General features: G+C 48.9%; 1 pseudogene; it reads right to left on the minus strand.

Annotated features, from left to right (window-relative positions):
- Positions 1-5,378: 5,378 nt before the first annotated feature.
- LOC131560181 (zinc finger protein 420-like) overlaps positions 5,379-13,908 on the minus strand; it is a 202,338-nt pseudogene continuing 193,808 nt past the window's right edge.

Genomic DNA, 13,908 nt, shown 5'->3' on the forward strand with positions numbered 1-13,908 from the left:
ATGTGACTGACACAGGGATTCCTGAGTGTCAGGTCCCTGTTCGGGAGCCAAATGTCACAATGAAGGTGGCTGTGACAAACCTCTCTCATTCCCTGACTTCAGGGTGAGGGTGGCAAAAATGAACAGGAGCAGGATCAATGGAGTTGTTTAAAAGGAACTTTAATAACGGGGTGAAAAACAATAAACATGGAGAAGTTGAGAACAGTATGAGGGGCAGGATCCAAAGACCTGAGACAAAGGGGAAGCAACAACATGTACATTTGGGAGTAGAAAACTAGAACAACAACCATATAGGGGAAACAAGTAACCAATAGGGGAGTAGACACTTGGACAAGTTAGCACAGCAACACTAAAGGCTTATGGGGGAACTCTCAAACTCACCCTGTGTTAAACAAATGATTCCTAGGGCTTGAAACTCATGCCCAATTCTTTTAGGGTAAAATCTGACTGACTCTGAGTTACAGCTGGGCTAACTACCACACTGCTGATTTGCACTGGCACCTTGGGATCATGTGGCCCAACAGAGCCACAATGATGTCCTTGGTTCCACGAGGCTCCACAGTGTCACAATGGTCCCTTGGATCCATGGTGCTCTGCAGTGTCACAATGGCCTCTTCATTTCACAAGGCTCCCAATGTCACATTTGTCTCCATAGGAAGGAAGCCACGGAGGCCCTATGTTTCAGGAGCTGATGAACGGCAGCCACCAGAGGCCAAGGCAAGCCTGACTTGTCTGTCCTGCAGGTTTGCTTGGAGCAACCCTTGGATATTCAAAATTATGAATGTGGAATCCTAATTTCAGAATTTTTTGTCTGGAGAAGCATGATTTTTTCCATACAAAGCAAAGCACAGAGCCCTTTCCAGTGTTTGGAAAACAGGTGAGTTCTGGCACTCAGGAATCAAAGACCAGCCAGACTTGTCTCTCCTGGCAGCTTTTGTCTGGCAGCAATTCTTGGATAGAGAGATATTTGGAGATGGAATCCAAATTTTGGCCATGGCTGCCTGTAAAAAGAGAAAAGAAGAGCCCAGAGCCCCAGTGTTTCAGGGGCAGATGGGAGCAGCCTTCCACATTCCAAGGTCAGACAGACCTGTCAGGTGGCCCCTGGGAGACCAAGGCAGCCACACCTATTTCATGTTCCGTTGCTTCCACAGGGCCCTGCAGTGTCACAATGGCTCCTTGCTTCCATGATGCCCTCAGGTGTCATAATGGCCATTTGATTACACAAGTCCGTAAGGATCCTAATGGTCTCCATGGTTCCACAAGGTCCCACAGTGTCATAATGGTCTATTGGTTCCTTGAAGCCTTGCTGTGTCCAATGGCCCCTTGGTTCCATTGGGGCCCAGTAGTGCAACAATGATTCCCTTGGTTCCACAAGTTCCCACAGTGTCACAATGGACCCTTCTTCCATGAGGCCCTGCAGAGTCACAATGGTCTCCATGATTTCACGGGGTCTTGCAATGTCACAATGCTCTCCATGGATCCACGGTGCCTCGCAGGATCACAACTGCCCTTTGGCTCCACGAGGCCCTGAAATGCAGCAATGGCCTCTTGGTTCCACAAAGCCCTGCTGCTTCACACTGGCTCCTTAGGACCATGCAGCCCAACAGAGCCACAAAGATGTCCTTGGTTCCCTGAGGCCCCACAGTGTCACAGTGGCCCCTTGGATCCATGGTACCCTGCAGGGTCACAATGTTCCCCTTGGTTCCAAAAGTTCCTACAGTGTAACAGGTTCCACAAGGGCCTGCAGTGTCACAATGGCCTCCATAGGAAGGAAACAAGTGAGCCCCAGTGGTGCAGGGGCAGATGAGAGGCAGTCACCAGAGGCCAAGTCTAGCCAGACTTGACTGTATGGGCAGCTTTCATCCAGGAGTAACCCTTGGATATAGAGGATTTTAGACACGGAATCACAGTTTTGGCCATGGGTGCCTAGACAAGAAAGACAGTTCTTTTCCATAGGAATAAAAGCACAGAGCCCCAGTGCTGCACGGTCAGATGGGAAGTGGCCCTTGACATGTCAAATTCAGTGGGACGTCTCAGACAGCCTCCAGGAGTCCAAACCAGGAAGACCTGTTCCATGGTCCATTGACTTTATGGGTGCTAACACTGTCACAATGCTCTCCTTGATTCCATGAGGTCTGGAAATGTCACAATGGCTTCTTGGTTTCATGAGCCCCAACAGAGTCACAAGGGTCCATTGGCCCCACGCAGCCCCGCTGTGAAACAATGGCTCCTTGTTTCTATTTTAAATCAATCACAATCAAACCACAGGTTGATCCTTGATCCTTGCTTCCATGGGGCCCATGATTTGCACAATGATCTCCTTGATTCCATGATTCCTGGATTCCACAGTCTCACCATCGTTTCCTTGGATCTCCATTGTCACAACTGACCCATGGTTCCATGAGGTTCCGTAGGGTCACCGTGGTCGCTGTCAGAGGCTGGATGAGATCGATGTCCTGAGACACCTTGGGATGCTCGGAATGCCCGTGTGGGGCCAGGGCTGGGTCAGGCCTTGGTTTGTGGTGGGACAGAGCCCCGCCCCCAGCCCTGGCCTGGAAGAGCTGTCAATCACATAGCAAATGCTGGGCTAACCCCACCCTGATTGGCTGAGCTGTCAATCAATCACACACCAGCAGCTGGTGCTACTCTGGCTCATACTGGACAAGCAATTGGCAGTCCCACCCCAGGAGCGGGCCCATGAAGGCCCAGGGGGTTAAAAGCCAGATCATGAGGCCAGCCCATGGTCTGGATTCTGCCTTCTCCTGGGGTTTCTCTGTTAGTGACGCTGGAACCCCAGCAGTTGGTACTTATGTGTGTGTCTTTCTATGGATCTTCTGTCTTTCTGTTGTTCTCTATTTCTTCTCCTTCTAATCCTACTTACCTGGAACATTTTTGGTAACTTCACATGTTAAGGGTTAAAGGTTTTTAGATTAAATGTGTGGGAATCCAGGGCAAAGGGAATATTTCTCTGTCTGCTCTGAGGGGTTCTGACCCCCACAGAAACACTGCCTTTAACCTTCCCCCATGGAGAGGACTTCCAGGAGTTTGAGACAGATTACAATTTACCAAAGTCATAAATAGATTATAGGGTAGTATAGCATGTCCCTTGGGTGAGAAATTTAGATTTTGGGATTTTTAATATGATGTAGATAGGAAGCAAGATGGAGGAAGTTGGATGTAGTCCCTGTCTTCTTCTTCATCCACTCCATTTTCTGCAGTGTTGGTGGCACAGGGTGATTGGTCAAGGAAAGCACAGTGCAGAGGTTACCTGGACAGTCAAGGGATGAGTTATTGGTCGATAAGTAGAAATAATGTAAGTTTTAAGAGTTAATTGGGTAAGACAACTTTAAAAGACCTTGAAACCGTACATTTTAGAGCCATTTTGAGGTGTTTGTCCAGCTTGCTGAACCTGGTATACACAGCATGCAAAACTTTAGAGAAGATAACAATAAACAAGAAGCTGAAGACAAAAAAAGTCGTGTGCATTTCCTTTTACCTGGCACAGAACTGCTACAGGAGGGTTTCCCACATCCAGAGAGCCCCCAGAAAGGCCCAGCATAAAACAAACATCAATAACTGGCACCATGACAATATTTGTAATAGGTTGTTTTTTCCATAAAATTTTTAATGAAGAGTGTTGTCTTAATTAGCCAATCATGTGAAATATGTTGATTAAATGACCAATGATGTCCACCTCTAGGAAATTAAGGTATAAAAGAAGAGGATTGAAAAAAGGGTGGCTTTGAGCCCTTAGACTTGTGATCGGAGTCTGTGTTATCTCTGATTGAATGGTGACATTTTGGTATCTGTGGGGGCTGTTGGGGCTCCTTTCTGAACCTCAAGACCCAAGAGGATCTTCTCTAATAAACTCTGCCTGAAGATCCCACTGTGCCCATGACTGGAACCCCTGTGAGTGTCTGGGACGTCCTGGCTCTTTGGCAGCCTGGGGACTCCTGGGATGTAACTTTGGAGTCCCCATGAGTGCCTGTGACAGATCGGTGCCTTTGCGGCCCAAGGTGCCCTGGGATGTCACCATGGAATGGCTGAGACTGCCTCTGACCACAGGGCTCTTTACCATCCCCAGAAAGCCCTGGCAGGTCTCCATGGAGCCCCGGTCTGTGCCTGTGACATTCCAGCTCTGGAACAGCCTGGAGACTCTTGGGAAGTCCCTATGGAACACCTTTGAGGGCCTGTGACAAATCTGATCCTTAGCAGGCAACCATCACCAGTGCCCTCTTGCTATGGTCTGTTTCCATGGCAACCATCACCACCTCCCTTTTGCTATGGTCAGTTTCCATGGCAACCATCACAAACCCCCTGTTGCTATGGTCAGTCCCTTGGCAGCTCCATGGAGACTCCATGCCAGGGGTGGTTGCCATGGACACCAGCTCAGGCCTGCAGCCACATCCCGTTGCCATGGCAACCATTGGCAGCCCCATCCCCAGGCTCATGGGATCCCAGAACCACAGAATTGGCTGAGCTGGGAGGGACCCATCAGGATCCTCCAGTCCAACTGCTGGCCCTGCACAGGACACCCCAACAATGCCAACCTGGGCCTGGGAGCACTGTCCAAACGCTGCTGGAGCTCAGAGAGCCCTGGAGCTGGGACCCTTCCCTGGGGAGCCTGGGCAGGGCCCCAGCAGCCTCTGGGCAAAAACCTTTTCCTGACATCCAACCTGAGCCTGCCCCGACTCAGCTGCAGCCGTTCCCTCCACTCCTGTCCCTGGGCACCAGAGGGAAGAGGTTCCCACAGCCCCAGCCAGGGACCCGCTCCCAAGGCTGCTGCTATGGCCACCAGGGCTGGGATCAGCTGGGATGCTTGGTTTTCATGGGCCGGGGTTCAGGAATGGGATTCCCCAATTTCCTGCTCCTGCTAAAACCACAGTGCCCTCGCTGCCCTCCCGCCTCCCATGGAAAGCACAAACAGCAAAGATCCTGGGCTGGGATAAGAACAATTTACTGGTAACAGCAACGAGATAAGGAACAAACAGGAACAGCAACACTGATAACAGTAGAGATCAGAAAAACTATTTTCAGGGAATACTGCAACACCACCGACTGTCTCTTCCCGGCCACATATTCACTCGTGCCTGGAAAGGACACCCTTCTCCTTGGGGAAGAGAGAATCCCTTTCCTACCCCTAGCAATGATCTGATTTGGGAGAGAATATAATGACGCAACCATGGCCAGACCCTCATGTTCTTGGACCCACATCATGTCATTGGCAGGGGCAGGAAAAGGGACAGGACTCTTTCAAGCATTAATGACAGGGAACATGGATCACCAGGGTTCTTCCAAATGTGGCTACTCCAATGGGGGATGAAGCTGGAGCAGTGCACAAAGCATTTCCTGCAGTTGGGGCATTTGCAGAGTTTCCCTTACCAGTGCCTCCATTGGTGTTTGATCAAGTGAGAGCTCTGGGTGAAGTTCTTCCCACACTGGAGACACTCGTAGGGCCTCTCCCTAGTGTGGATGCGCCGGTGGGTGATGAGGTGGGAGTTGCGGGTGAAGCCCTTCCTGCAGTTGGGGCAGCAGAAGGGCCTCTCCTCGGTGTGAATCTACTGGTGCCTGAGGAGAGTGGAGGTGGTGTGAAACTTTTTTGGACACTCAAGACACTCATAGGGCTGTTCCCTGGTGTGGATGCGTTGGTGGGTGACGAGCTTAGAGCTGCACCTGAAGCCCTTCCCACATCCCCCACATTTGTAGGGCCATTCCCCAGTGTGGATCATCTGGTGGTGGATCAGGAAATTGCTCTGGCAAAAGCTTTTCCCACACTCCAAGCACTTGTAGGGCTTCTCCCCATTGTGAAACTGCTCATGCACCACCAGCTCCGAGTTCTAGCTGAAGCTCTTTCCACCTTCCTGGCACAGGGTGGGTCTTTGCTCCTCAGAACACCCTGGGCTGGATTTGGAGCCCCTCCTCCTATGGGATCTCGAGTGCTTTTTGTCTCTGTTGGAGTCCTGTGCTTCGGAGCTGCTCAAAACAGCCTTTTCCACAAGGTTCTGCTGTGGGGATTTGTCCTCCCAGGTCTCCATCCTCAGCTTCTTGCCTGTAGGAGAAAGGACAAGGACAGGATGCGATTTGTCTCTGTGCCACAGGGAAGGAGAAGGAGATTCCCCGCCATTGCATCCCTGGCAGGACGGGGTTTGCAGCGGCATTGTCCTGCAGCTGGGAGCCGTGCTGGGCTGGGAGATGGAGCAGGAGAGAGGGGGAAAGGGGCACTGACTTCCTCCAAAACTGCCTGGGAGTCCTGAGGCGTTGTCTCAGTTTGAATAGACAGGTGTATGCTAAGGAAGGCAAGAGCCTCCCTTGAAATGGAAAAGGTAAACACTCTCCCCCCGAATTGTTATAATTTTGAAATTATGTGGCTCTAAGGCAAAAGAGATGGGAATAGGAATAAAAGTTATTTAGCAGTAAAATTAAAATATAAATGCAATAGTACAAAGAAAAAGTGCTAACAGATTCAGAATACGACCTGATACCCTGTGGGGCGCAGTGGCGGTAGCAGTCCCAGTAAACAGTGGCTGTATTCCTCCTGCAGTGACAGGTGTGGCTCTGTTGAAGCAGGGATCCTGTAGGAGGGTGGAGTTTTCCTCTGAAGGTCCAGTGGTGGTGGTTTTGGGCCTGCTCTTCCTCTGGAAATCCAGTGGAAAAGGCTGACTCTGGTCTTCCAGCTCTCTGATTATATCCAGGTAGGAATGCTTGGCTCCTCCCTCTGGGCGGAGCTTCTCGCAATGGGATGATGGAATTTTATCAGTCATGCAGTGGCACTCAATGGCCCATTAACAGAAGATATCTCCTGGGAGGGAGGATGGGTTGTGGAAGAGATAAAGAAAACTGCTCAATTAACAGAAGATAACTGCCCCATCAGATAGGAATAGAATACACCCCCCATGTCCAACCTAAGACAGCTGGGAAATGCTTTGCAGTATTCTGTGTCTGTGTGTCTGTGTTTGTGTGTATTTTACACTCCAAGTCCCCAAAATTTCCAAGAGGTTTTCCCAGAGGCGTTGTCTTGTCCCTGTGTCCATCTGCACCTCCCGTCACTGTGTCACTGTCACCTGCAGCCATCTCTGAGCCCACTGGCACCTCCCAGGTTTGCACTGAATCCCTCCCTGCTGCCCTCCAGCACTAGCAATGCCCATGGCAGGGAGCTCAGAGCAGGAGCAGCCAGGCCAGGGCTAATGCCAGGATCATGAGCGCCTGGCAGAGGCAGGAGGAATTCCCCATTCCAGGGGGTGCAAGGGCTGCAAGGGGGGCACCCGTGTCCCCTGCTAGCCCCAGGGCTACAGACCAGGGAGATGTCTCAACTGCCTCAGCTGAATTGCTTCCCTCAGCCCTTGGCCTAGGAAGTCTCTGGCTGAAGCACAACCTCTAGAGGAGAGTTTCTACAAGGAAGAGAAAAGAAAGGAATTGTTTCTTCCCTTTCCCTCATCCCTGCCCCTTGTGCTGATTTTCTTGTCATCTCTTAGCAAAACCAACAGAAAAGCATCTGCAATGAGGTGTTTCCCAGGGTCAGTTCCTAAATAGCACAAAGGAAGGTTTTCTGCAAGGGAAAAAGTGCAAAATGTGGAATTTGTTCAGACAGTTTAAAACATAACAATTTCTAAGCACTGGAAATCCAGAGGCCATAAAAACAGAGTCTGCAGTTGTGACGGTCCATTGTCCTCCCTCTTCCCACTGCTGATTTGTTACATCCCAACTCCAGAGGAGCAGATCATGGAAAGAAGACCTGCAGGGAGTGTTGGAGGCCTAATCCCAGAGACAGGAAGAAAGAGTGAAATCAGGAAAAGATTTCCAGTTTTTTTCCTATCCTAATGACCACAAATAGCTCTGTAGTCCATGTGCAATATCCAGATGAAGAGGAACGTTCCTGGTTTTTAATGCCAAATTGCAGTACTTTGGAACATCTTTCTGGATGAGAACAAACCACAGGCCAATAACTGACCCACTTCGGTTCCCAAATCAGAAATCATTAAACTTCTACCAAGATATCTTTCTCTGCAGGTGTCCCAGATTGCAGGCAAGATGGATTCTATTTGCCATCTGTATGGCAGTTTTCCTTATCTCTTCCACAAACAGTCCTCCCTCTGGGGGGCACATCTGCTGATAACAGACTATTGAATGTCACTGCATGGCTGATGAGAACTACAGCATCCCATTGGGAGATGCTCCGCCCAGAGGGAAGAGCCAATCATTCTAGCCAGATAGAATCTGGAGATTCTGGAACAGCAGCTTCTCTACTGGATTTCCCAGAGGAACAGCAGCTGCCTCTTCTTCCATTGGATCCTCTGAGCAACACTACACCCTTTTCTACAGGAGCCCTTCTCCAACAGAACCACACCTACCACTCCAGGAGGACTGCAGCCACATTTCCACTTGGATTGCTACCAACAGCCTGACCAACAGGATGTCAGGTTGTGTTCTGACTCTGTAAGTGCTTTTTTAGTTTACTGCATTGTTGATTTTATCCTTTTATTTTCTTCCCTATTACAGAAATGTTATTTCCTGCTCCCATATTTTTTACCTGAGACCCCATTAATTTAAAATTTATAGCAATTCCCAGGGGGAGGGTTCACATTCTCCATTTCAGGAGAGGCTCCTGCCTTCCTTAGCAGGCACCTGTCTTTCCAAACCAAGACAGCAGGACAGAAGGCACTTTGATTCCTTTTGTCCCAAGTTTCTCCTGAGTTCATGACTTCAGATGAACTGGAATGGTCCCAACAGCACAAAAGCAGCCACAATGAGCAGGATCGAACCCCCAGGCCACCATTAAATGCACTCGATCCACGCCTTGCACAGCCCAGCAGCAATTCCTATCTGTGCGCCAGATCTGGCTCAGCCTGAGGGGCATTGCTCTGATGTGTGCGGGGCCGGCTCCTGCAGGACACAGCGCTGGGAGCCGCTCTGTGTCCCACAGCTTCGGCATCTCAGGCGCTGCTCCACAGCTGCGGGGCCATGCCACCACTTTTCCATGGCTGTAGTCCCTGTGCCACCACTGTTCCATGGCTGTAGTTCCTGTGCCACCACCATTCCATGGCTGTAGTTCCTGTGTCACCACTGTTCCACCTTTTCCATGCTCACTCCACTGCTGCTCAAAAGCTGTGCTGTGCTTTTCAGCACGGTTCGTCTGCTCTTCCACTGCTGCTCCTCTGCTGCTCCAACACCGCTCATCTCCCACTGTTCCACTGCTCCTTCTCTGCTCCCCCCTTGCTCCCCTGGTGTTCCACGGCTGCTGCTTCTGTTCTAGTGCTGCTGCCACAGCTGTGGTGTCACAGAGAGGGGAACGTTTGGGCAGCAACCACTGTGGTGTCACGGAGACCGGGACAATGGGGCTGCCACAGCTGTGGTGTCACAGAGAGGGGAACACTGGGGCTGCCACAGCTGTGGTGTCACAGAGAGGGGAATGTTGGGGTGGCTGCTGCTGTAGTGTCATAGAAGGGAACACTGGGACTGCCATCACTGAGGTGTCACAGAGAGGGGACCGTTGGGGCTGCCACCACAGTGGTATCATACACATGGGAACACTGGGGCCACCAGTTCTGTATTGTCATAGAGAGGAGAATATTGGGGCTGCCTCTACCATGGAGTCATACAGAGAGAAATGTTGGGGCTCCCAAAGCTGTGGTGTCACAGACAAGGCACTCTGGGGCTTCTACTGCTGTGGTGTCACAGAGAGGGGGACTTGATGCTGCCACATCTATGGTGTCACAGAGAAGGAAATGTTGGGGCTGACTCTGGTCTGATTCCTCAGACAAGGGAATGCTGAGGCTGCCACTGTTGTGGTATCACAGAGAGGGGAATGTTTGGGCTGCCATCCTTGTGGGCTCGAAGACAGGAGAACCTTGGGGCTGCTACCCCTGTTTTGTCATACAAAAGTCAATGTTGGGACTGCAATCTCAGTGAGATCACAGAGAGTGGAATGCTGGGGGAGTCACCCCTGTGGTGTCACAGACAGGGGAGCATTTGGGACTGCCACCCCTGTGGTGTCACAGAGAGGGGAACACTGGGGTTGCAATTGCTTTGGTGTCATAGACAGGGGGGACATTGGTATTGCCACTGCTGTCATGTCACTGACAGGGAAACACTGGGGCTGCAAATGCTGAGGTGTCACAGAGAGGGGAATGTTGGAACTGCCACTGTGGTGCTGCCATAGAGAGTAGAACTTTGGACAGCCAACCCTGCAGTGTCATAGAGAGGGGAACTTTGGGGCTTCCACTGCCGTGGTGTCACAGAGAGGGGAACATTGGGGCTGTAACCACTGTGGTGTCAAAGAGAGGAGAACATTGTGGCTTCCACTATGGTGGTGTCACAGAGAAGGGATTTAGGGCTGCCACTGCTGTGGTGTCACAGAGAGAGGAATGCTCAGTTTGGAACCACTGTGGTATCATAGACAGGGAAACATTGGTGTTGCCACCATTGTTGTCTCACACAGATGGGAACACTGCCAAACCTTCCCTGGTGCTGTGCCCACTCCAGTGCTGCTCCTCTGTGACACTGCAGTGCCTCTGGGGACATTGTCACACTGCAGTGCTTCCTGGGCACATTGTGACACTCTGGTGACTCATGGGACTATAGGGGCCCTGTCACACTCCAGTGTCTTGTAGAATCCATGTAACCAAGAGGAGAGTGTGAAGCTCTGTGGCTTCATGGAACCATCCATTGTGATACCTCAGGGCCTCATGCTTCCCACATTTCTGTAAACGGCAGAGTTCTCAGGCTTGTTTTTTAATAACAAGTAAATATCTTGTCCTTGGATAAGTTTTGGGAAAGCAAAAGTGACAAACAAGAAGGCCTTGAGAACCATTCATATCAGGCTGAGAAAACAAATCTTGGTTTCAATAACAAACCACAAGTATTGAAAACAAAAGGAGGGGTTGGTGTTTAATCTGTAACCAATGATGAGCTTGGGTTTTGCAATATGTATGAACTTAATTAACACGGTTATAAAATGTGCATGCTGGATCAATAAATTGGAGTTCGATGCTGATCAGAGGATGGTTCGTCTCCCCTCGCTTTCTACACAGGAGCACAGGTTGCTTTTGAGATTTTGACATGGGAAGCTGTGGGTTGGATGTTGTGGGACTGTACTGCATCTGGCGGGAGTGAGGCAAAAGAGGTGTCTAAATATGCTACTTTGTGGAAAATTATCATGGAGGTGTTACAAGCCCTGAAGGCAGAGAGGAAAGCTGCTGCTGCGGCATGTGCAGCCCTTGCCTCTGAGTCAGAACAGCCTCAGGCATTTCCAGTAACTTCAGTTCAGCAACTGCTTTCTACCACCTTAGACATTCTCTCACACAGCAAACAACCCCTCAGCTCAGAATGGAGCATTACACTGACTGCTCCTCCAGCTCAGAGCGAGAATGAGGAAGCTGCTGCCTCTTCAGGGGCTTAGGCTGCAGACCAAAGGACAGTTGTACTCAGAGTGAAGAAACTATTGATAACAGTAACTTAGAAACTAAACATGCTGAAAGTGAAAAGGATAAGGAGATGTTATTATGAGTAATACTTCTATGGAACAGGATTAAAAGTCTTTAGTGGACAGTTTGCAAAAATTGGTAATTCAACAAAAGGATTCAGTTGTCCCCAAAAGAGACTATTCTTTTGAGAAAATGGACTTGCCAATGATAGCAGGTTCAGACAGACAACCAGGAAACCAGTTACCACCCTCTCAGTTTGTCTCTGAGGCAGCATTCGAGCCGATTAGACAAAATCCTCCCTCTCATGCGGTAAAGAATGTGGAATTAGAGTTGGAATGTGACCCTGGAATAGAAGAAGCTCAGAAACAAAAGTGGAAGGGAGTTATTCCAGAAGCTATTGTAGAAGGGACTTTTCTCTGCAATGATGTAGAAGCTTTTCCTGTAGTAACTAATGCTGCAAGTAGAGTTTGAAAACCCTTCAACTAGGAGATTTTAGAGAGGTTAAGAGCTGCAATTTCACAATTTGGTTTAAAATCCCAACTTGCACAGTCACTTTTGCAGTATATTTTTACATCTAACATATTAATTCCAGCTGATGTGTATACCCTAATAAGACTCATAATGCCACCCCATCGGCAGGTGATGCTTCATAAAAGCTAGGAGGAGAAGTGTGCTCAGGAAGCACCTAGAGTGCAGGGTGATCCTCTGTATGGTTGAACAGCACAACAGTTACTTGGCAAAGGGCCCTGGGCTACTGCCACTGCCCAGGCTAGGAGCATTGATCAAGTCTTGCAGATGAATCAACAACTAGCATATAATGCTATCCTTGCACTTCCAGATGGATTACACACTAAGTCTTTTACACAGATTCACCAAGGAATGAATGAGGACTTTGATAAATTTTTAGACAGATTGCAAAAAGCTATCTATGATCATCCTTGTTTGGATTCAGACACAAAGGTACAATTGTTTAATATGTTTGTTTTTGACAATGCTAATGATAAAACTCAACAGATTTTGGGAAAAATAAAGAAGGGAGCTGATGTTACAGAAATGCTGGAACTCATGGCTAGAACTACAGAGAGACAAAAAGCAGCTTATGTAGTTGCTGCAGTACAGGATGCAGTAAAACCATTGCTTTCTAATGGTTCTAAATGGTTCTAATGGTTCTAAAACCATTGCTCCCTTTACTGCAAAAGGGAGCCAAAGGAAAGAACATTAACTGCTTTGGATGTGGTAAAATCAGACATGTTAGGAGTCAGTGTCACTCTGCAACTATGAAAAAATTTTGTTCTATCTGAAAAAAAGATAACCACAATACTAAAGAATGTCGGTTCCAGGGAAACGGGTCTCGGAACGCCTTCTCTCCGGGCATCACACAACAAGTACAGAGAGCTGCCTGGAGAGCTCAGCCTCCCACGGAGGAGGAGGAGGACTTTACTCACTCAGATCATCAACTTCTGGAAGCGCCGGAGTGGATGTAGAAACCGCAATAGACGTGACCATCACGGACTCTGCTGTGCACCTGATAGATAGTAATGTAAAAGGACCCGTGGGGAACGGGCTTAGTGCTTTTCTGTTAGGGAGATCATCTGCCAGTAAAAAGGGATTGGATGTAATTCCTGGGGTTATTGATGCAGACTATCAAGGGGTTGTTAAAATTATGGTCAGAACATTTTTCCCTCCTGTATCTATTACCAAAGGTTCACGAATTGCTCAGCTTGTTCCTTTTAAGCCTTGTGTCCCCTGTACAGGCTACAAGGAATGGGGAACAGGAAGTTTTGTTTCCACAGGTAAACCAGAAGTATATTGGGCCATGGACATCACAAGAGGTAAACCAGACAAACAGGTAACCCTGACACATCCTAATGGTGATTCTATTACAAAGAAACTCATAATTGACACTGGAGCAGATGTAACCATAATTTCAAACACAATATGGCCAAAAACTTGGGCATTGGTCAATCCTACTTTAGGCATTGCAGGTACTGGAGGGACTCAGGCAACTCAGATGAGCAGGGAAATAATTACTTTTACTTTCCCAGATGGAGTGAATGTGTCTACAAGGCCTTATGTCATGCAAACTCCTGGTTCTTTACTAGGTCTTCTTGGTGGGGATCTGTTAAGTCAATTAAAAGCTACCATTGTCACACAGCCTTTCTAGCAGCGGCCACTGGGGGGCAGCCAATCCTCAAAATTAGCTTAGCCACTAATACACCTGTGTGGATTGATCAGGGGCCGCTGTCAAAGGAAAAATTCCCCATAATCCAACAATTAGTGCAAGAACAGCTTGAGGAAGGACACATAAAGCCATCCACTAGCCCTTGGAACACTCCAACTTTTACCACCCTGAAAAAGAGTGGGAAATGGAGGTTGCTACATGACTTACGTGCTGTTAATGCAGTAATTCTAAGTATGGGTGCCTTGCAACCTAGTCTTCCATCTCCTACTATGATACCTGAGTCATAGAATCTATTGATCATTGATC

This window comes from Ammospiza caudacuta, chromosome 7 (assembly GCF_027887145.1).
Source record: "Ammospiza caudacuta isolate bAmmCau1 chromosome 7, bAmmCau1.pri, whole genome shotgun sequence".
Classification (NCBI taxonomy): Eukaryota; Metazoa; Chordata; class Aves; order Passeriformes; family Passerellidae; genus Ammospiza; species Ammospiza caudacuta.